The 24,699-nt window shown below is 43.9% G+C and overlaps 1 long non-coding RNA gene and 1 pseudogene across 2 annotated transcripts; both read left to right on the top strand.

Annotated features, from left to right (window-relative positions):
- Window positions 1-360: 360 nt before the first annotated feature.
- Window positions 361-24,559, top strand: LOC135548552 (uncharacterized). 2 transcript variants are annotated; one of them, XR_010456841.1, is made up of 3 exons: window positions 361-475; window positions 631-763; window positions 24,457-24,559. It is a non-coding gene; the product is annotated as an uncharacterized LOC135548552 (long non-coding RNA). The 2 variants fall into 2 exon arrangements; XR_010456840.1 differs by having other exon boundaries at window positions 631-785.
- Window positions 5,443-21,628, top strand: LOC135548931 (protein BTG3-like; annotated as a pseudogene).
- Window positions 24,560-24,699: the final 140 nt, after the last annotated feature.

Raw genomic sequence — 24,699 nt, 5'->3', positions numbered from 1 at the left:
AGTAGTGAGCTACGTCACTGTTGGTTTACTGCCAATAAAGAGACAGCGTATTTACCTGAATGACTAGTGACATGCTGAAGTCCAATGTACTACTTACTGAAAGTGAACAGCATTCAAGATGTACTGTAAAGTACTACGTTCAATCAAAGTGTATGAGGAGTAAGAGCAAACAGCCCCAAGACAAAATATCAATTTGTAAAGGGAAGATTGTAGAAGGTTGTTTTTGATTGTTTGAAAGCTTTACTGAGAGACATATTACATAATTGCCCCTCCTCTCTTCTTTGTCTCACTTGTAAAATGTGTAGTACATAGGCTAGGCAATATTGATTCACTGTCATGTGCGTATGTAGGAGTATAATGATGTCTGGCTGTTGTGTTGACATGAAACTGCAAACTGATGTGGAATTCCCACAGAGCATGGAAGGCACTAATGACCAGGGGAAACAAACTGTGTGTTGGTCAGGAGTATTGATAGGTGAGAATTGTCTGTTAATTGAATGATTAGAATATTCTGCCCTGAAACATAATTGTATGGAATTGATTAGAATGTATAAAATCATAATCAATAAATGTGTAGTCCTAGTCAGAATTAGGGTAAAACAATATGTCTTTATGGTATTTTAAATACAGACTGTCTGAGCTTGGTGCCGACCTGACTAGAGATTTGGGAGAGAACGGGGAGTACGTCTCAAGGACAAGGTCACTATCTCTGTCGGCTGGGTAGTGAGACAGTGTGTGTAACGGCTGTCGTAAGTGGAAGAAGGTGAGGACCAAGGTGCAGCGTGGTACGTGTTCATACTTTAATAATGGAACTGAACACTGATTAACAAAACACAGAGAACAACCAAAACAGTTCTGTCTAGTGCAGACACAAAAACAGAAAGCAAACACCCACAACCAAAATGGGGAAAACAGGCTACCTAAGTATGATTCTCAATCAGAGACAACGATTGACAGCTGCCTCTGATTGGGAACCATACCAGGCCAAACACATAGAAATACCAAACATAGAACAAAAACATTGAATGCCCACCCCAATTCACGCCCTGACCAACCTAAAATAGAGACATACAAAAGGAACTAAAATCAGGATGTGACAGTATCCCCCCCCAAAGGTGCGGACTCCGACCGCAAAACCTAACCCCATAGGGGAGGGTCTGGGTGGGCATCTGTCCGCAGTGGCTGCTCTGACGCGGGACGTGGACCCCACTCCATCATAGTCTTGGCCCACTTAAGTGGTGCCTTTGGAGCGGCGACCCTCGCCGCCGACTTCGGACTGGGGACCCTTACAGCGGGCCCCGAATAGAAGGGAGACTCCGGCAGCACCGGAGTGAAGGGCGACTCTGGCAGCTCCTGACTGACGGGCGGCTCTGGCAGCTCCTGACTGACGGGCGGCTCTGGCAGCTCCTGACTGACGGGCGGCTCTGGCAGCTCCTGACTGACGGGCGGCTCTGGCAGCTCCTGACTGACGGGCGACTCTGGCAGCTCCTGACTGACGGGAGACTCTGGCAGCTCCTGACTGACGGGAGACTCTGGCAGCGCTGGACAGGAGGGAGACTCTTTATGATTCTCAATCAGAAACAACGATTGACAGCTGCCTCTGATTGGGAACCATACCAGGCCAAACACATAGAAATACCAAACATAGAACAAAAACATTGAATGCCCACCCCAACTCACGCCCTGACCAACCTAAAATAGAAACATACAAAAGGAACTGAGGTCAGGACGTGACAGTGTGTGCGTAGCAGGACATGTGTGTGCGTCTGTGCGTCTGTTTGTGTGCATGTGTGTGTGGGTATGTGTGTATGTGAGTCTGTTTGTGTGTGTGTGCGTATGGCTGTGTGAATGTGTGGGCGTGAGAAGTCAGTATAAAATGAATTGTTTTGTATTCTTGACTTTAGAACGTTCTGTGAATAAACCTTTTTGACTATTTAGCTGGGCCTCTGTCTGTTTCATTCGACCAGGATCTTACAAATTCTGGTTTGCAGACTGAGAGTAATATAGTTAAATTGGGTGATGTACCTGGAGAACATAATTCTCTTATCAAGTATGCGTTATCCAAGAGTCAAACACTTAATGCAAGGATTCATCTCCCAAAAAACATTACAATTAGTCTTTCCTTTGAGTCACCATGCCGTTCAGACAAGTCTGAAAAATGCACTGGGTGACAAAAAATATATGAAATGTTATTATTATTTTCTACTACAAACCTCGTTAAAAAAGGTTCACAGAACAGATATGGAAGTTTTTACAGTTTAGACTCTAGAGGCAAATCTGTTCCACCAAAGAATTACAACACAGCTAATCTGCCCCAGCTCCTTCTCATCGAATCAACAAGCTGTTCAACACTAAACACACAAAATCACTATCCCATTTTCCCAGCAGGTTCTCGAGGGTTTTTAGGAAATGTGTGTATTTCCTGCCTCAATAATTACAGTAGATTATTTGTTTTCAAGATAGGGATTTTATCAGATCAACACTCAGCCCAAGAACTACATGTCATTTTGGTTTTTGGTTTTAAGCATCTTTGAGATTATTTTATAATGAAAAGTGCTATATAAAATAAATGTATTATTATTGTTATTATTACTCTTAGTTTTGTGAATTCTATGAATAATTTTGCAATCAAAAGAGTTTCTGGATTCAATGACTGAGAACATTCTTCTTGGGCTGCGAGAATACAAGATTTATCTAACACATTAGATAGTGAAAACTATGAATTAAATGCAAATAAACTCAAGACAAAACCACAAAATACAAGTATTGATTTCAATTAGATTTGATCATGTATCTTGTGCAACTCAGTTTTGTCCCTGTATTTAGTTGAGCAAGTACCAATGCATGTACTGTAGAAGGTATACAAATGTGTGGAAATTAGGTAAACATAAAAAATAAATAAAAAAACGGAAGTTTTCGGTAGTGGTAATCAATCTGAAGTCCCTGAGCCATTCTTCCTGTGTAATAAACACTCCCTGCTCTGAGACGGTAATATCGCAGAGCTCTGGACGTATGCTACCTTTGCACGTCGTGTTTCAGTTAATATGTAATCTAAGAGCTGGGAACAACATGGTGTAGGTAGAATAGTTTCCTCACATAGAAACCTGGGACATACAGTACATTAAATTACATATTATGATTCTCTGTCTCTGCTCCTTATTGATTGTTTTTGTTCTAAGGTTCACATTCATCCCTGTTCTCTCTTGCAACAGAGATGTTATTTCAATGAAACAGACTAACCTGGATAATTAAAGGTTAAACAAGGCAACAGTAAACATGTCGTCCCTCACGAATGACGCAGCAACCCCCTTGTGCCAATTGAGATATCGTGTTACTAACAGATTTCAGTTAATCACTATATTTCCCACCTTGGGCCAATCAGTGTAATTTTGTAAATGCCGGATCTCTATGGCAAGACGCATAATTCACTCAAGTTTAGTCAAAATCGGGCCAGTACTGTCTGATATATCAAGTGACTAATGGACGGAGACAGATCCAAAGTCCCCTCTCCTTCATCGTGGGGGACAATAAAAATATTTTTTGTGCCCAAATAGGGTGAAGGGTCAGAAAGTTACAAACTTATTTAAACTGTACAAAAATATAAACGCAACATGTGTTTGTCCCAAATTTCATTATCTTAAATAAAAGTTCCCAGAAATTTTCCAAAAGCACAAAAAGCTTATTTCGCTCAAGCCTGCTGCTTCGCTCAGTTGTGTCTGTTTTTTTTTAAGTCTTATGTTTCTATCTAGTATTTATTCATTACACTGTATGTAATACAAAATGTGCAGTATTTTCTGAACAAAATTAAATTTGCGCAGGTACATATCTATAGGGGAGGCATGTTTAATGGGAGGCATTGGAACTGTTCCATCAGATGATGCCTCCCCATAAAAACATGGTTTCTCTCTTTTTAGCATTTCAGGCATTGGGTAGGTACACAGGTGCTACTGTAGGCTGCTATGTGACAGCCTGCAGAACAGCCACAGAGCCACTTGTATCCTTAGGGGTTACTGGCACAGGCTTAGCGTATACTAAAGGCCAAGCCAACATTTTAATGAGAGCAATACATGCATGATGAAGGCCATTAGCAAAGAATAAGACCCAGCGTTTCCTGTTTCAAAATGATTCAGCATGAGTTGCACAAGACAGACAACTAGCTATGAGTTTGTTTTAGTGGTCACATGCCCTTGGCTTGGGTTGCGTCAGTTTGATTTATAGTTGTCCAAATGTTGATGAGCAGCAATTATGAATTTGGACCATCATTACAGCATATCAAATCAAATCAAATCAAATGTTATTTGTCACATACACATGGTTAGCAGATGTTAATGCGAGTGTAGCAAATGCTTGTGCTTCTAGTTCCGACAATGCAGTAATAACCAACAAGTAATCTAACTAACAATTCCTAATCTACTGTCTTATACACAGTGTAAGGGGATAAAGAATATGTACATAAGGATATATGAGTGAGTGATGGTACAGAGCAGCATAGGCAAGATACAGTAGATGGTATCGAGTACAGTATATACATGTGAGATGAGTATGTAAACAAAGTGGCATAGTTAAAGTGGCTAGTGATACATGTATTACATAAGGATGCAGTCGATGATATAGAGTACAGTATATAGGTATGCATATGAGATGAATAATGTAGGGTAAGTAACATTATATAAGGTAGCATTGTTTAAAGTGGCTAGTGATATATTTACAACATTTCCCATCAATTCCCATTATTAAAGTGGCTGGAGTTGAGTCAGTGTCAGTGTGTAGGCAGCAGCCACTCAATGTTAGTGGTGGCTGTTTAACAGTCTGATGGCCTTGAGATAGAAGCTGTTTTTCAGTCTCTCGGTCCCAGCTTTGATGCACCTGTACTGACCTCGCCTTCTGGATGATAGCGGGGTGAACAGGCAGTGGCTCGGGTGGTAGATGTCCTTGATGATCTTTATGGCCTTCCTGTAACATCGGGTGGTGTAGGTGTCCTGGAGGGCAGGTAGTTTGCCCCGATGATGCGTTGTGCAGACCTCACTACCCTCTGGAGAGCCTTACGGTTGAGGGCGGAGCAGTTGCCGTACCAGGCGGTGATACAGCCCGCCAGGATGCTCTCGATTGTGCCTCTGTAGAAGTTTGTGAGTGCTTTTGGTGACAAGCCGAATTTCTTCAGCCTCCTGAGGTTGAAGAGGCGCTGCTGCGCCTTCTTCACAATGCTGTCTGTGTGAGTGGACCAATTCAGTTTGTCTGTGATGTGTATGCCGAGGAACTTAAAACTTGCTACTCTCTCCACTACTGTTCCATCGATGTGGATAGGGGGGTGTTCCCTCTGCTGTTTCCTGAAGTCCACAATCATCTCCTTAGTTTTGTTGACGTTGAGTGTGAGGTTATTTTCCTGACACCACACTCCGAGGGCCCTCACCTCCTCCCTGTAGGCCGTCTCGTCAGTGAAACATGATGGAAAAGGAGATTGCAGCAGTGGTGTTTTTCCTGAAAAGACTGATCAAGAAGGTGGAAAAGTTGGAGACCCAGAAAGTGGACATGTTTGTGGAGCGGTTGACTGTTGCCCTGCAGGATAATTCAGGGTGCATTGGTAGCCTGACAACCCCAGCAAATCACTTTAGGTGTATTCAGCTGAACAGGTTGAAGAGGGAGGATCCAGAGCTGCTGCGAGCCTGCCAGGAGAGTGGGGTTCAATACAAGGACCTTAGCCTGCTCAGGGGAAGTGTGTTGCATATATGGAGAGAAGAAACATGCTTTCAAGGTGGCCAGTTTCTTTGGTGACTAAGAAGGTGACCAGCGCGGTTCCTCCACAGATGAGTATAGTGGCCTCAGGGAAACCCGGCCTCTCCCTACCTTCCCCTAAAATCTCCACACATATCAGGTGATCTACCCAGCTGCTCCTTTGCGGCGTCCTCCAGTGCCCAAGCAGAAGAAGATGGTACCCGGTAAGTCATATGACAGCCCTCCACATCCCCTCACTATGGCTTCAGACCCCAAGGGAGACACACCCAGCCCTTCACAGAAAAAATGACTGGAATCTGTTGGCCAGAGAGGGGGGCATGGGTACTAGGGTGGAACTCCAGGCCTGGCTTACTGTTAGTGACCACTGTAGCAAGTGTTGGCATTAGTATTAGCCTGTTCCAGGCGGAAAATCTGTCGATGTGCCCTTGAACGATTCATCTAACCGTAAATCGCTCGGGATAAGAGCGTCTGCTAAATGACTCAAATATAAATAGGGCAGCGTGGGTGAGACAGGTATGAGTCACTTAATGAGAGCTTAACAATTAGGAACTGAGTCATGTCTGGAATACCAAGATTCATAGATTATTCAAATACACTAAATTACCAAAAGTATGTGTGAGCCGTTCTGTGAGCTTGTGTCCACTTCGCGTCTGAGCTGTTGTTGCTCCTAGACGTTTCCACTTCACACTAACAGCACTTACAGTTGACTGGGGCAGCTGTACTGTAGCAGGGCAGAGATTTGACCAGCTGACTTGTTGAAAATGTTGCATCCTATGAAGGTGCCACGTTGAAAGTCACTGTGCTCTTCAGTAAGGTCATTCTACTACCAATGTTTGTCTATGGAGATTGCATGGCAGTGTGCTTGATTTTATACACTTCTTAGCAACGGGTGTGGCTGAAATAGCTGAATCCACTAATTTGAAGGGGTGTCCCATACTTTTGGATATATAGTGTAGTTAATAGTGTAGTTAATATCTTCGTCTTATCCCTTATAAATAGCCGGTCTTTTTCATATATATTTAATCTCACTTCTATCTACGAACTAAATATACTTTCCTGCAACCCACCTCACCCAATGTGGTACGGATCTGCTATTTTTATTCCTTATAACTGGAACTTCCATCAGGAGCTAGCCAGCTAACTAGCTACTAGTCTTTGTTAGTCACGGCTAGCTGTCCTCGCCTTTTTCCCCCGGAATCAGCCAGCCTTAGCTCGGACAATCACCTGCCAGTATGCACCGCGCGATATCAACCCAGAGCATATCGGACTGATTCTCTCTACCATAATCACCGGATTCCTGCCGCTCTGGATCAATACACTGGATCATTAATCCTAGCTAGCTGCTAGCTAGCTAGCTGCAAACGACTGGCTACTGATAGCTAACGCCTCTGTCCCGAAGTAAGCACCAGCTAGTCTCGAGCTAGGCCCATATACCAACTAATTCTAGGGCTACAATTACCTCCTTTGCCAATCGACCTGGACCCTTTATTGTCAACATGGAGCCCCGCCGATCCACCATGATTGGACTGCTGACGTGATCGCCTGATGTGGTCTCAACAGGCTATCCTGTTACGATATCGCCGCAGAACCATCCACTAGCCCCGGCCCATTAACTTTTTCTGAATGCTGTGTCCCCTGCTCGCCCAGTGTAGTAGTGAATACCATATAGCACCCTGTCTAACCTATTGCCACTCCTTTGACCCTATGATCACTTGGCTACACACCTGATGCCCCCTGGACTGTTTCAATAACGCAGTACCTCATTTTGTTTACCTGTCTGCCCCAGCCTCGAACTCAGGTCCTGTATGTATCTAACTGACCCGCTCTGCCATTTCTTCGCCATTTACCCGTTGTTGTCTTAGCTCTCCTGATCAACACCTGTGATTGCTTTATGCCTCTCTCTAATGTCAATATGCCTTGTCTACTGCTGATTTGGCTAGTTTTTATTGTTTTATATCACTGTAGAGCCCTCAGTCCCGCTCAAATTGCCTTAGATAGCCCCTTCATCCCACCCCACACACGAGGAGACCTCACCTATGTTAATTGATGCCTCCAGAGACAAAACCTCTCTTATCATCACACAACCCATAGGTTTACCTCCACTGTACTCACATCCTACCATGCCCTTGTCTGTACATTATGCCTTGAATCTATTATACCACACCCAGAAATCTACTCCTTTTATTCTCTGTCCCCAGCGCACTAGACGACCAGTTCTTATAGCCTTTAGCCGTAGCCTTATCCTACTCCTCCTCTGTTCCTCTGGTGATGTAGAGGTTAACCCAGGCCCTGTAGCCCCCAGTTCCACACCTATTCCCCAGGCGCAGTCATTTGTTGACTTCAGTAACCGTAAAAGCCTTGGTTTCATGCATGTTAATATCAGAAGCCTCCTCCCTAAGTTTGTTTTTTCCACTGCTTTAGCACACTCCGCCAACCCGGATGTCCTAGCCGTGTCTGAATCCTGGCTTTGGGAGACCACCACAAATTCTGAAAATTCCATCCCCAACTATAACATTTTCCGCCAAGATAGAACTGCCAAAAGGGGTGGAGTTGCAATCTACTGAAGAGACAGCCTGCAGAGTTCTGTTATGCTATCCAGGTCTGTGCGAAAACAATTTGAGCTTCTACTTTTAAAAATCCACCTTTCGAGAAATAAATCTCTCACTGTTGCCGCTTTTTACAGACCCACCTCAGCCCCCAGCTGCACCCTGGAAACCATATGTGAATTAATTGCCCCGCATTTATCTTCAGAGTTTGTACTGTTAGGTGACCTAAACTGGGATATGCTTAACACCCCGGCCATTCTACAATATAAGCAAGATGCCCTCAATATCACTCAAATTATCATGGAACCTACCAGGTACAACCCCAAATCCGTAAACTCGGGCACCCTCATAGATATCATCCTGACCAACCTGCCCTCTAAATACACCTCTGCTGTCTTCAACCAGGATCTCAGCAATCACTGCCTCATTGCCTGTGTCCGTAATGGGTCCGTAGTTCAACGCCCACCCCTCATCACAGTCAAACGCTCCCAAAAACACTTCAGCGAGCAGGCCTTTCTAATCAACCTGGCCCGAGTATCCTGGAAAGATAATGACCTCATTCCATCAGTTGAGGATGCCTGGTTATTCTTTAAAAGTGCTTTCCTCACCATCTTAAATAAGCATGCCCCATTCAAAAAATGTTGAAATGAGGAATAGGATGGATCGGACCAATGTGCAGCGTGGTAAGTGGTCATGTTATATTTATTAGACCAGAAACACTAAACAAAATAACAAAGAGAGTGAAACAAAAATGATACAGTCCTGTAAGGTGCAGCAACACAAAACAGAAAACAACTACCCACAACCCATAGTGGGAAAACAGGCTGTCTAAGTAAAGTTCTAAATCAGAGACTACGATTGACAGCTGCCTCTGATTGGGAACCACACCAGGCCAAAACCAGAAATACAAAACCTAGAACAAAACATAGAATGCCCACCCCAACTCACGCCCTGACCAAACTACAATAGAGACATAAAAAAGGAACTAAGGTCAGGACGTGACATGTACCTAGTGGGTTCATTGATAAGTTGCGTAAGATTTAGGGCATCAAGCTTAGATTGTAGGATGGCCATAGGTAAGGTGACAGACACTGAACACTGAACAAAAGGCATGACAAGTCACATCAATTTCTATTGACTAAATGTACTCTAAACAGTATGATGGGAAAGTAAAGACTAGTGTTTAAAATTTGAACACTTTGGATATATAGGTGTTGTCCAGGTTGGACACTGACTGGAAAAAGCTGACTACCATGTTTAATCTTGCATTCTAAGTGCCTGTGTTTTAGATGACGTTGAGGTTATAAATGCCATCTCCCGAGTGGCACAGCGGTCTAAGGCACTGCATCTCAGTGTTAGAGGCGTCACTATAGATCCTGGTTTGATTCCAGGCTGTATCACAACCGGCCGTGATTGGGAGTCCCATAGGGTGGCACACAATTGGCCCGGCGTCGTTAGGGTTTGGCCGGGGTAGGCAGTCATTGTAAATAATAATTTGTTGTTAACTGACTTGCCTAGTTAAATAAACATCTCATGGTTTTACAGTGTAGGCCTACGCAAGTAAATATAATATGTTTTTTGTTGTTGTTGAAGTTACTGGTATTTGAAATAAGGTATTCAATATTACAGTTAAGCAGCATTAAGCAGTCTCACAAAGTAAGGGATATGGCTGTTGTAATATCTGTCAGTTTGAGTAGGGTGAAGGTTTGTGACTGGATCGTGTGGATCTGCCACTGACATGGCCTCTCATCTGAGGAGACAGCCATTGCTTTAATCCTGGGATTTCACAATCTTCTGGGCAAGGATCTGCAGAGATGGGACTCCAAGGACTGCAAGCCCAGGTCATTGTATGCAGATTCGTAGGAGGCGTCGGTGGAGGCCATGATGATTTTGGTTGAATGCCTTTTGATCTTTTCAAGTCGTTGTGGGCTGTGAGACCTGGGTGCCACACCGGAGCTGCATAATCAAGTGCTGGACTGACAAAGCAGATGTTGACTGTCAGAGGGTGGGTTGCATGTCCCATTTTATATTGGCTTGGAATGTCACGCTGAGCGCTTAGGCGCTGTATACTACCTTAAGTGGAGCGGTAGCCTCGAGGTTAGGGAGGTGGGCCGGAATTCGAATCCCCAAACTGCCTGTGGGGACATCTGCAGGGAGTGAGCGAAAGGGCTAGTATATCCTGTAAACTACCTACCGCTGTTGTGCTCTTCAGCAAAGCACTTTACACCTAAGTGATCAAGGGGCGCTGCTCGGCAGCATAAAGAATATCTATGCAAATGGACCAATAAAGCAAATATTGTCTTGTATAGAGAGCATATGGCTGCAATTTTCTTATTTTACATCTTGCTCTACTTGACTTCTACTTAAAGGGTAACTCCAAACCTGTGTACATAGGTGAAAGCTGCGTGTTTCTATGATCTGTGGTTAAAAAGATAGACGAAAGGTCCTAAAAAATGCTTTTCTGCGACATCACTGGGTAAGATTAAAAGGAAGAAAAACGGTGATTTTCAAAACCCAGGGACGATATTTTCTTGCTCACCGCAAATATCATAGTGTTTGAAAATCATTGTTTATAAAATGTTTCAACTTTTGATGATGTCATCAAGTATAACTTTTTAATGTTATATTTTTTTCTACAAAATATAGAAATGAACTGTTTTCACGTAGACTGGAGATAATGAATATGAGGTTGAAAAGTAGGGGAATTGCCATTTAACTTTTATTTGAGCATAAAACAAGGCTATTTTTGCCTCATTATGTTTTTCTTTGGCTACAATGGGAAGCTGTGTACGGTTATTGTAACTGAACTTACTGAGAACCACCACAATTACAGACTTACAGTCAAACTGCCAGACCATTCATAAATTACAATTACTGATCTGAAGCAAGGTTCTACTTCACCAACTCCAAATTCTGCAGTATAATTTAGTTTAATTTGTCGGAGCGATTGCTACAAAATAAGCACAAACATGCACAAATTGGGTACAAGGTACCTTCCCAAACCTTGTTTTCAGAAAAGAACAGGGATGTTTATGAGTCTTGCAAGACAGAGGAGATTGTGTAAATGTATATAACATGTTGGTTGACATCCCGGAGATAAAATGAACTGTGGTGCTGATAGATACTGCTGTGCTGGCAGACACCCCATAACAACTCAAAGCGATGTCATGTCAGATTCTTGTGGCGTATGTATCCTCACTTTGACGAGACAGGCATCACCCTGATCACCAGCCTGTGGTCAGATATACAGTACCTCCTTACATGGACGGTGCCTATGAAAACATTGAGCTGAACAACATGCTGTTTTTCAAAGATACTGTAGCACTGCACAGGAATAATTTGCATCAAATTAACTGGTTGATAACAAATGCTTTGATGTGTCAATAAATATCCTGCTGTTGCAACTCAATAATACGAGAGTGACAGTAATTGACAGGAGCGTTGAATGTAGGTACTGCATAATGTGATGAATTAACACGTTTGTTTTTCGTAGTGAATGGTAATTCGTTTTGTATCGTTCACGCTCCCGGTACTGGGCAGTGAATCAGCAAAATCTCCCCCAGGGCTATCCCATAAACATCTCAGACTTTGGCTTCCCCACCAGGGTGAAGGCTATAGATGCAGCACTTCACTTTCGCATTGCCTGCCTCACAGTGTTCTTCACCGGGCACAAGTGCTGGAGGTACTCCTTAGACCTATCTAAGACTCTGCCATAGACTGACTCCTTTAAGACTGACTCCCTTTAGACTGACTTTACTCCCATGAGACTTCATCTTTATCTGCCCACTAACACTGTCACATATAATGATTCAACAAATGTGGTTAATGTGGTTATGTAGTCACAACATATGCTAACAATTCTGTTGCATCATCTGGAACAATGGATCAAGAAACTGTTTTGCTCACAGAAAACGTCAGTTTATTGTGTTCAACAAGGGGAACCATGTTGGTTTCAACCAGAATGGATATTAGGCTACATGTACTGTGTATCATGGCAGTTCGGATTCTGAATGATCTTCAGGTATGATGAGGAAACCTACTGCCCAACCATGGCCAGGCATACATACAAGACCTGGATGCAGCCATTGTATATGAAGGTAGCTATTGTATATAAATTGCATCCAAGTCCTCCCCCAAACCATAAATACATACCATAGAACTTGACTTATGACTGATTTGAATGTCATCACACTCCACATACTAAACTACCTGTTTTATTTCAAGGGGTATGTTGAGTATAAAAATGACCCCAAATGCAAACATGTCACTGCCACGGGGCCTACATATGAGTTACTGGACTATAGACTGTACAGAACAAATTAACGACAACAACACGCTAAAGAGGCTGATATATCTTCTGCTCAAATCCTTACATGCTACCTGGCTTCACCCCAGAGACGGTTGTCCAAATTAGGGAGGACTCAATAGAGGAATGTAGTCATATGCATGAAATAGATGTGTCATTCTGTTCTGGTGAAAACCACAACAAATTGGTTTACATCACAGGAGACTTACGCCATTCACAGGTTTTCATTAAATAGATTGGGCAATGTCTTTTTACAGTATCCCACAGTTGTAAGCAATTAAATGCTTGTTTTGAAATCCAGTTATGAATTTACAGGATGCTGTCTGATGAAAGATGTTGCATGATTATGTTATGTGACACTACTTGATAATGATGGCATGTTTACCATATTAATGATTGTCACCTATACTCCCTCTCCGGCACTCGAGGTCACCAAGGCTGCTCATTATTATGCACACCTTTCACCATCGTTACGCGCATCAGCGCCTCATCAGACTCACCTGGACTCCATCACCTGCCTGATTACCTTCTCTATATACAGTGGGGCAAAAAAGTATTTAGTCAGCCACCAATTGTGCAAGTTCTCCCACTTAAAAAGATGAGAGAGGCCTGTAATTTTCATCATAGGTACACTTCAACTATGACAGACAAAATGAGGGAAAAAATCCAGAAAATCACATTGTAGGATTTTTAATGAATACAGGAGCAACCGGGGACGCCTCGGCTGGCTCATCAGGTTTCCATGGCCAGAGAATTGAATGTTCATTTATATACCATAAGCTGCCTCCAATATCATTTTAGATAATTTGTATAGCATTGTAGCTGGGCTCTGCCTGGCCAGAGAGGGGGGCACGGGTACTGAGGTGGCACTCCAGGCCTGGCTTACTGTTTGGGACCACTGTTGCAAGTGTTGACGTTAGTACAGTATTAGCCTTTTCCAGGTTCACTGAGTTGTTGAGGGTAACTAATAGAGCAAGCAATCATTAATGGGTGGCAGGTAGCCTAGCGGTTAAGAGCGTTGTGCCAGTAACTGAAAGGTTGCTGGTTTGAATCTCCGAGCTGACTAGGTAAAAAAAATCTATCAATGTGCCCTTGAACAAGGCACTTAACCCTAATTGCTCCTGTAAGTTGCCCTGGATAAGAGTGTCTGCTAAATGACAAAAAATTAGAATAGGGCAGCGTGGGTGAGACAGGTATGAGTCACTTATTGAGCGCTTGCCAGATAGGAACTGAGTCATGTCTGGAATACCAAGATTCATAGATTGTTCAAATACACTACATGACCAAAAGCATGTGGACCCCTGCTTGTTGAACATCTCATTCCAAAACCTTGGGTATTAATATGGAGATGGCCCTCCTTTGCTGCTATAACAGCCTCCACTCTTCTGGGAAGGCTTTCCACTAGATGTTGGAACATTGCTGCGGGTTCTTGCTTCTATTCAGCCACAAGAGCGTTAGTGAGGTCGGGGACTGATGTTGGGCGATTAGGCCTGGCTCGCAGTCGGTGTTCCAATTCCTCCCAAGGGTGTTTGACTGGGTTGAGGTCAGGGCTATGTGCAGGCCAGTTAAGTTATGCCACACAATCTCGACAAACCATTTCTGTATGGACCTAGCTTTGTGCATGGGGACATTGTCATGCTGAAACAGGAAAGGGCCTCCCCCAAACTGTTGCCACAAGGTTGGAAGTACAGATTTGTCTAGAATGTCATTGTATTCTGTAGTGTTAAGATTTCCCTTCACTGGAACTAAGTGGCCTCGCCCGAACCATGAACAACAGCCTCAGACAATTATTCCTCCTCCACCAAACTTTACAGTTGACACAATACGTTCGGGCAGGTAGCGTTCTCCTGGCATCCACAAAACTCAGATTGATCCGTTGGACTGCCAGATGGTGAAGCGTGATTCATTACTCCAGAGAATGTGTTTCCAATGTTCCAGAGTCCAATGGCGGCGAGTATTACACCACTCCAGTCAACCCTTGGCATTGTGCATGGTGATCTTAGACTTATGTGCGGCTGCTCGGCTATGGAAACCCATTTCATGAAGATTCCGACGAACAGTTCTTTTGCTTTCATAGACAGTTTGGAAATCAGTTGTGAGTGTTGGAACCAGGGACAGACCCTTTTTACACCGTATGTGCTTCTGCACTCGGTGGTCCCGTTCTGTGAGCTTGTGTGAACTTCCACTCAGTGTCTGAGCTGTTGTTGCTCTTAGACATTTCCACTTCACAATAACGGCACTTATAGTTGACTGGGGCAGCTGTATTTGGGCAGAAATTTGACGATCTGACTTGTTGAAAAGGTGGCATCCTATGAAGGTGCCACGTTGAAAGTCACTGTGTTCTTCAGTAAGGTCATTCTACTGCCAATGTTTGTCTATGGAGATTGCATGGCCGTGTGCTTGATTTTATAAACTTCTCAGCAACGGGTGAGGCTGAAATAGCTGAATCCACTCATTTGAAGGGGTGTCCACAAACGTTTGTATATATAGGGTAGTTAATGGCTTTGATATAACTATTAATATATTTAAGGTTTATATATATTTAAGGTTTATTTTGAATTGTACTCATTTGCAGCTTAACTCATTGGTAGGCCCCGTGGCAGTGACATGTTTGCATTTGGGGTCAAATATATATACTCAACATACCCCTTGAAGACATAGATGAATTCCTTTGGAAATAAAACAGGTAGTTTAGTATGTGGAGTGTGATGACATTCAAAATCTGTCATAACTCAAGTTCTATGGTATGTATTTATGGTTTGGGGGAAGACTTAGAAAGGTATCTGATTTTCATGGATGCAATTTATATACAATAGCTACCTTCATATACAATGGCTGCATCCAGGTCATGTATGTATGCCTGGCCATGGTTGGGCAGTAGGTTTCCTCATCATACCTGAAGATCATTCAGAATCAGAACTGCCATGATACACAGTACATGTAGCCTAATATCCATTCTGGTTGAAACCAACATGGTTCCCCTTGTTGAACACAATAAACTGATGTTTTCTGTGAGCAAAACAGTTTCTTGATCCATTGTTCCAGATGATGCAACAGAATTGTTAGCATATGTTGTGACTACATAACCACATTAACCACATTTGTTGAATCATTATATATGACAGTGTTAGTGGGCAGATAAAGATGAAGTCTCATGGGATTAAAGTCAGTCTAAAGGGAGTCAGTCTTAAAGGAGTCAGTCTATGGCAGAGTTTTAGATAGGTCTAAGGAGTACCTCCAGCACTTGTGCCCGGTGAAGAACACTGTGAGGCAGGCACTGCGAAAGTGAAGTGCAGCATCTATAGCCTTCACCCTGGAGGGGAAGCCAAAGTCTGAGATGTTTATGGGATAGCCCTCGGGGAGATTTTGCTGATTCACTGCCCAGTACTGGGAGCATGAACGATACAAAACGAATTACCATTCACTACGAAAAACAAACTGGTCATGTGTTAATTCATCACATTATGCAGTACCTACATTCAACGCTCTTGTCAATTACTGTCACTCTCCTATTATTGAGTTGCAACAGCAGGATATTTATTAACACATCAAAGCATTTGTTATCAACCAGTTAATTTGATTCAAATTATTCCTGTGCAGTGCTACAGTATCTTTGAAAAACAGCATGTTGTTCAGCTCAATGTTTTCATAGGCACCGTCCATGTAAGGAGGTACTGTATATCTGACCACAGGCTGGTGATCAGGGTGATGCCTGTCTGGTCAAAGTGAGGATACTTACTCCACATGAATCTGAAATGACATTGCTCTGGGGTGTCTGCCAGCACGGCAATATCTATCAGCACCACAGTTAATTTGATCTCTGGGATAACTACATTTCAGCGCAACTGAACAGGACATTTGATTCAAGAAATCTTTTCAATCGCATGGTGTTGTTGTTACTCAACTGCTTTGAGTTAATTTCCGTTAATTCTCTGAGTGAAAAAGACGTGGTAGGGTGACGTTATCATACTCCCCAACAGGTTCTGTAGAATAGTTTGTTTTAATATTTTATGCACATTGATTGATTATTTTATCTCATACTATACAAAGATAAATAATTTACATTTTTCTAAACTAATCCAATCTGTAGGGGTTGGATTTATTGCACCCTTTACTGAGATGGTTGTTCCTGTTTAGATGTTTTAGGTTGTATTATCTAATATATTCTACATCATAGTAGTCATTCTGAGTGCAGATCATTCTGAGTGCAGATATTGATTGATGAAATATTCCAATTCTTGGATATTATCCCTCTGGCTGGATTGGAATTACTAATCACTACACAAACTAGTGTATTGTGACTTGCAGATCTGATGTTGCTCATGAGCAAGGCTTTTCAGACAACAATGTTGAGGATATCTAGGCCTTAATAATGGACTGTACAGGACAAATGAATGACAACACGCTAAAGAGGGGAGATGGCTGATCTATCTTCTGCTCAAAACCTTACACTCTACCTGGCATCATCCCAGAGACAGTTGTTCAAATCAGGGAGGACTAAATAGAGGAACGTAGTCATATGCATGAAATAGATGTGTCATTCTGTTGTGGAAAACCACAACAAATTGGTTTACATCACAGGAAGCTTAAGCCATTCACAGGTTTCCATAAAACAGATTGGGCAATGTCTTTTTACAGTATCCCACAACTGTCAGTAATTAAATGCTTGTTTTGAAATCCTGGGTTGAATTGACAGGATGCTGTCTGATAAAAGATGTTGCATGATTATGTGATGTGACACTAATTGATAATGATGGCATTTTTACCATATTAATGATTGTCACTCTCCGGCACTCGAGGTCAGCAAGGCGGCTCATTATTACATACACCTGTCACCATCGTTAAGCACACAAGCGCATCATCAGACTCACCTGGACTCCATCACCTGCCTGATTACCTACCATATATATGCTACCCCCGTGCTTCACGGTTGGGATGGTGTTCTTCGGCTTGCAAGCCTCCCTTTTTCCTACAAACATAACGATGGTCATTATGGCCAAACAGTTCTATTTTTGTTTCATCAGACAAGAGGACATTTCACCAAAATGTACGATCTTTGTCCCCATGTGCAGTTGCAAACCGTAGTCTGGCTTTTTTATGACTGTTTTGGAGCAGTGGCTTCTGCCTTGCTGAGCGGCCTTTCAGGTTATGTCGATATAGGACTCGTTTTATTGTGGATATAGATACTTTTGTACCTGTTTACTCCAGCAAGGTCCTTTGCTGTTGTTCTGGGATTGGTTTGCACTTTCCACACCAAAGTACATTCATCTCTAGGGGACAGAACGCGTCTCCTTCCTGAGCGGTTTGACGGCTGCGTAGTCCCATGGTGTTTATACTTGCGTACTATTGTTTTTACAGATGAACGTGGTACATTCAGGCATTTGGAAATTGCTCCCAAGGATGAACCAGATTTGTGGAGGTCTACAATTTTTTTCTGAGGTCTTGGCTGATTTCTTCTGATTTTCCCATGATGTCAAGCAAGGAGGTACTGAGTTTGAAGGTAGACCTTGAAAAACATCCACAAGTACACCTCCAATTGATTCAAATGGTGTCAATTAGCCTATCAGGAGCTTCTAAAGCCATGACATAATTTTCTGTATAAGTATACATTTCCAAGCTGTTTAACTTCTTTGGGGTACCCCCCCTTCTCAATTTCCGCCTAAAGACACACCCTAATCTAACTGCATGTAGCTCAGGCCCAGAAGCAAGGATATGCATATTCTTGGTATCACTTGAAAGGGAACACTCTGACTTTTGTGGAAATGTGAATTGAATATAAGAAAATACAAGGAAATAAACATACTTTTTCTGTTTTTTATTGTTGTTGCATCTTTCAAATGAACAAGAACAGCCAAACATACAGATAGGATGCTGGGGGATTATTTGAATGAAGAACATAAGATAGCAACAATAGCTGAGCAAAGATTTAGACCGATAACTTCAAAAATGAGCGAGCTACATGACATTGAGCATGAAGTCCCCAGGTGTCCCACACAAATGTACCCAAGTGGCCAAATTGGTACAGTGATACATTTTGAAGGAAATAGCTATATACAAATTACATAAATGCTATTCTAACACACCCCACAAAATATTTAAAAAATAATAATAATAATTAAACAAAACAAAGCAAGGGTAACTACTTACACATTTTCTATTTACAATATTGTGAAGACCCTCAGTCCTCTACACAATATTGTGCTGCTGGTGCCATGGCCCATAGCTGTCTCTTTCTGTTGTAAAGCAGAGGCTTACTGAACAGGTGGTGCAGGTGATTGGGCATTTCCTGTGACAAAGGGCACAACGATGTCTCCCTGCTGTACCTTTTTTGCCCGGAGGCACATTCATGCCTGCAGAGATGAATCTGGGCAGGTGAACACCACTGGTTGGAGCAGAAGGGACAGCGGTAGAGGGGACAGAAGGTGCTGCAGTGGACTTGCTGTAGCTAGCAAGGACCTGGATGAGCAGCTCCCTGAAGGCTAGCTGTGAGATGGGGGGCTGCCCACAGCTCTTGGCCATTTCCTTCTGGAGGATGAAGGCATTCACCACAGTAATGTCAATGAAATGATATAAATATTTCTTATACCATTTCATGGTCTTGTGGACAACATTGTGCTATCCTATCAGTGCACCTGACAGGTCCACACCTCCCATGCCCTTGTTGTAGTCCTTCACAGCAGCTGGAATGGGAAAAAATGTTTGTGGTCCATGCCGCGCTTACCGTCCTTCACATGCCTGACAACGTGATTGCCACTGAAGGACTTGTGGATAGTTGTGCACATGACCACCTCTCCGGTATCCATCCACTTTACAAAGAGCAGGCCATCTTCATGAATCCACGCATGGTACCCCACTCAGCCCGCTTAGGCATGTCATTCAACTTTGTTTTTGGAAAGCCCACTCTGTTGGTCCGAATGGTGCCACAAGCCCACACATCCTGCTTTCTCAGCTCTGTAAACAGGGTAGGGCTTGTGTTGAAGTTGTCCACAAACAGTTTGTTGCCCTTCCCCAGCAGGTGAAAATCCAATAACTCCATAACGGAATCATAACTCAGTCCATTACCGGTAGCAAAACTGAAAGATTAATCTTCCTAAAGCAACTCGGTCTCGCTTTCTCTATCAATTTCCTCTATAATTAAGGATAAATCTATATACCTAGACTTTGTTTTAGCTTTTCCTGATTTATTCGCCATAATATATATATATATATATATATATAAACTTGCTGAAAATGCTATTGACTATGTACTGCTATGCGTAACACTCGTGGCTCTGTCAAGTAGGATTTGCAATGGCGAATGAACCTCTTTTACGCCAAAGGCAGATCTTCGAACGTATAACCTTTACATATTGCAGTTTACCTCACCTCTTTGGCTATCTTCCAAGATAGATTTCAAGATGATCAGTGGTCATTGGGCCAAAATAGTCCATCAACGATAGACCAGCCCTACCATTGGTGCGCAATGAGGTCATTGATTGGTGTCTTCAAATCGGTTTGTTTCCGTCAATACGTCCCGGGAAAAGAACCATCAATTATGGTTGTGTTAGTAACAACCAGAGGATTGCAATGAAACCAACCATGACTGGATAAATGTGTTGTTTAGTGTTTAATGTGTAAGGCTATATAAATGGATGTTATCAAACAAAACGAACATTCACTGTGTAGTTAGGACACTTGGCATTGTCACCAGAGGAAGATCTTCAAATGTAAGCGATTTGTTATTTCTGACTTTCGTGATGGTAATGCTTGGTTGGAAAATACTAGTAATACTTGTGTGTGCGGGGCCCTGTCCTCAGAAAATCGCTTGGTTTTCTTTCGCAGTAAAGCCTTTTGGAAGAAGTATTCGGAGTGGACTTCTAGTCCGAGGCATGCACACCATCCACTGAGTATTTTACCCGCTAATGTTCAGTCCTTGGACAATAAAGTAGATGAGCTCAGAGCGAGGATCTCCTTCTAGAGAGACATCTGGGACTGTAACATATTCTGTTTCACGGAATCATGGCTCTCTCCGTATATACTGTCCCCATCCATACAGCCAGCTGGGTTCTGAGTATATCATGCACACATGAATAAGGAACTCTCCTAGAAGAAGAAAGGCGGTGGTGTATGTTTCATGGTGTGATTGTGATGACTTCCTGTCCTTTTGTTCACCCGACCTAGAATGTCTCACAATAAAATGCCGACCGTATTACCTCCCAAGACAATTATCTTCAATTATACTAACAGCCGTGCATATTCCCCCTCAAGCCGATACCACGACAGCCTTAAAGGAACTACACTGGACTTGTGCAATCTGGAAACTACATCCTGAGGCCACATTTATTGTAGCTGGAGATTTAAAAAATCGAATTTGAGGAAAACGCTACCGGAGTTCTATCAACACAATGCCTGTAGTTCTCGTGCTGCAAAAACTATCGACCATGATTATTCCCCCTTCCGGAATAGCTACAGGGCACTCCCACGTTCTCCCTCCATTTTGCTCCTCTCTTCTTATAGGCAGAAACTCAAATAGGAAGTACCCGTGCTAAGGTCTATTCAACGCTAGTCTGACCAATCAGAATGCATGCTTCAATATTATTTTGATCACACGGACTGGGATATGTTCTGGGTTGCCTCAGAGAATAACACTGACGTATACATGGACACGGTGACTGAGTTCATCAGGAAGTGTATAGGGGATGTTGTTCCCACTGTGACTATTAAAACCTATCCAAACCAAAAACCGTAGATAGATGGCAGCATTCACGCAAAACTGAAAATGGGAACCAACGCATTTAACCATGGCTGCGTGACTGGGAGTATGGTAAAATAAAATCATTCCCTCTGTAAGGCAATCAAACAGGTAAAACATCAGTACAGAGACAAAGTGGAGCCGCAATTCAATGACACAAAACGTATGTGGCAGGGTCTAGAGACAATCACGGATTACAAAGGGAAAATCAGCCAGATCCCGGCCACCGACGTCTTGCTCCCGGACAAGCTAAACACCTTCTTCGCCCGCTTTGAGGATAACACAGTGCCACCAATGCGGCCCGCACCCTAGACCCACTTCAATTTACATACTGCCCCAACAGAGCCACAGATGATGCAATCGTCATTGCACTGCTCACTGACCTGTCCCATCTCGAGGAGGAATAATTATGTAAGAATGCTGTTCATTGACTATAGCTGAGCCTTTAACACCATAGTACCCTCCAAGCTCAACATTAAGCTTTGGGCCCTGGGTCTAAACCCCGCCCTGTGAAACTGGGTCCAGGACTTCCTAACGGGCCGCCCTCAGGTGGTGAAGGCAGGAAACAACACCTCCACTATGCCGATCCTCAACACAGGGGCCCCACAATGGTGCATGCTCAGCCCCCTCGTGTACTCCCTGTTCCTCCATGACTGCGTGGCCACGCACGCCTGCAACTCAAACATAAAGTTTGCAGACAAGGTCCTTGGCGGAGTGGTGCCAGGAAAAAAACATCAACAAAATGAAGAAGCTGATCGTGGACTTCAGGAGACAACAAAGAGAACACACCCCAATTCACATTGACAAGACTAAAGTGGAGAGTAAAAAGCTTCAAGTTCCTCGTCGTACACATCACTGACAATCTGAAATGGTCCACCCACACAGACAGTGTGGTAAAGAAGGTCCAACAGCACATCTTCAACATCAGGCGGCTGAAGAAATTTGGCTTGGCCCATAAGGCCCTCATAAACATTTACAGATGTACAATTGAGGGCATCCTGTCGGCCAGGATCACTGCCTGGCACGGCAACTGCACCGCCTGCAACCACAGGGCTTTGCAAAGGGTGGTAAGGTCTGCCCAACGCATCACCAAGGGTACACTGCCCTCCAGAACACCTACAGATCATGAAGGACATCAGCTGGTGCGCAATGTCTAAAATAAAAAATCTTGAGGTATTGCTCGCCTGAAGTAGAGTACCTTATGATAAGCTGTAGACCACACTATCTACCAAGAGAGTTCTCATCTATATTATTCGTAGCTGTCTATTTACCACCACAGAACGAAGCTGGCACTAAGACCACTCTCAACCAACTCTATAAGGCCATAAGCAAAGAAGAAAATGCTCACCCAGAAGCGGCACTTCTAGAGGCCGGGGACTTTAATGCAGGCAAACTAAATCAGTTTTACCAACTTTCTACCAGCATGTCACATATCTATGCATAGTCACATCACCTCTACCTACATGTACAAATTATCTCAACTAACCTGTACCCCCGCTCACTGACTCGGTACCCCTGTATATAGCCTCGTTATTGTTATTCTTATTGTTACTTTTTCTTATATTTTTACTTTAGTCTATTTGGTAAATATTTTCTTAACCAACAGTGCAGTTCAAGAAGAGTTAAGGGCTTATAAGTAAACATTTCACGGTAAGGTCTACACTTGATTTATTTTGATTTGAACCACCCGAGCCATGGTGTGTTCACTCTGCTATCATCCAGAAGGTGAGGTCAGCACAGGTGCATCAAAGCTGGGACCGAGAGACTGAAAAACAGCTTCTATCTCAAGGCCATCAGACTTTTAAATAGCCATCACTAGCACACTACCACGCGGTTGCTCAACCCTGCACCTTAGAGGCTGCTGCCCTATGTAGAGAGACATGGAATCACTGATCACTTTAAATAGAACACTGGTCACGTTAATAATGTTTGCTTACTGTTTTACGCATTTTATATGCTTTTCACCCAGTTTAAATTCTCCCTTTCCTACCGCCCGGGTTCCAAGAATGTCAAGCCGGATGCGCTTTCATGCTGCTATAGCCCCACAGCTACTCCCTGGGACCACGAGACCATCCTCCCCACCTCGTGTCTGGCGGCGGCACTCAGCAGGGGAATAGAGAATCAGGTCCGTGAGATGCAGCGTTCCCAGCCAGACCCGGAGGGGGGGCAGATGTTTGTCCCTGACGCTGTCCTCCCCTTGGTATCTGCCACCCGGGCTCCCGTCGGACCCTGGCCTATATACGACAATGCTTTTGGTGGCCTACCATGGTCCCTGACGTGTGTCCACATTTGTCGACGCCTGCACGATCTGTGTGCAGAATAAAACTCCTTGGCAAGCTCTGGCTGTTCTCCTTCAACCACTTCCTGTCCCTCACCGTCCTTGGTCACACATATCCCTGGACTTTGTGGCTGGACTTCCCCCATCTGATGGCAACACCATTATCCCTACAGTAGTGGTCTGGTTTTCCAAGGCCGCCTGTTTCATTCCTCTCCCCAAGCTACCCTCTGCCAAAGAGACAGCTCATGGTGCAGCACATCTTACAGATCCATGGACTCCCAGTGGACATGGTCTCTGACCGGGGTCCTCAGTTCTCATCCCGGTTCTGGAAGGCGTTCTGCATGCTCATTGGGTCGTCGGCCAACCTGTCCTCCGAGTTCCACCCCTGTCTAACGGGCCAGTCGGAGCGAGCCAATCTGGACCTGGAGACAACTCATCGCTACCTTGTCTCTGCCAAAACCACCACCTGAAGCCAGCAACTCATGTCGGTTGAGTATGCCCGCAACACCCTCCCCTACTCTGTCACTGGTCTCTCGCCGTTTGAGTGTTCCCTGGGATATCTGCCCCCGATCTTCCCGGAGGAAGAGTTCGGCATACCCTCTGCCCAGATGTTCGTCCGCTGCTGTTGCTGGACCTGGAAGAGAGCTCGGTTGGCTCTTCTCAAGACCACTTCCAGGTATCGATGACAGGCAGACCACCACAGGCTTTTCACTAGGGATCTGCCCCTCGGGCCCTTTCCCCGTCTCCAAGATTCTTAGCCTCTCTGCTGTCTTCTGCTGCCTCACACCCTCTATATACATTCCACTTTTCATGTGTTTAGGATTAAACCTATGTCTCACAGCACTTTGTCTCCTGTTTCCAGGCCCACCCCTCTCCTCCGTCTCATCAACGGCCAACTAGCGTACACGGTGAGGCGCCTCATGAAGGTTCGACCGCAGGGCAGGGGATTCCAGTACATGGTTGACTGGGAGGGTTATGGCCCGAAGGAGAGGTGCTGGATCCCCGCTAGGGACATCCTGGACCCAGGCATCATCGCTGAGTTCCACCGCTGGCACCCCGGTCAATCAGGTATGCACCCAGGTAGGACACCAGGTTGCTACTGTTA

This window comes from Oncorhynchus masou, chromosome 11, assembly GCF_036934945.1.
Source record: "Oncorhynchus masou masou isolate Uvic2021 chromosome 11, UVic_Omas_1.1, whole genome shotgun sequence".
NCBI lineage: Eukaryota > Metazoa > Chordata > Actinopteri > Salmoniformes > Salmonidae > Oncorhynchus > Oncorhynchus masou.
Note: the sequence above shows the minus strand (reverse complement) of the source record. Positions and strands in the feature narration are given on the sequence as shown.